Genomic DNA, 218 nt, shown 5'->3' with positions numbered 1-218 from the left:
ACAGGGTTTCTCTGTATAGCCCTGGCTGTCCTGGAACTCACTTTGTAGACCAGGCTGGCCTCGAACTCAGAAATCCACCTGCCTCTGCCTCCTGAGTGCTGGGATTAAAGGTGTGCGCCACCACACCCGGCTTGGGTACAAAGGTTTTAATAACTGTAACTCGCTTGGTTGCTTGCGTCCATGCATTAGCTACCTAATACCAGTAAAAAGAGAAAAGC

This window comes from Mus caroli, chromosome 5 (assembly GCF_900094665.2).
Source record: "Mus caroli chromosome 5, CAROLI_EIJ_v1.1, whole genome shotgun sequence".
In the NCBI taxonomy this organism is placed as follows: domain Eukaryota; kingdom Metazoa; phylum Chordata; class Mammalia; order Rodentia; family Muridae; genus Mus; species Mus caroli.
Note: the sequence above shows the minus strand (reverse complement) of the source record.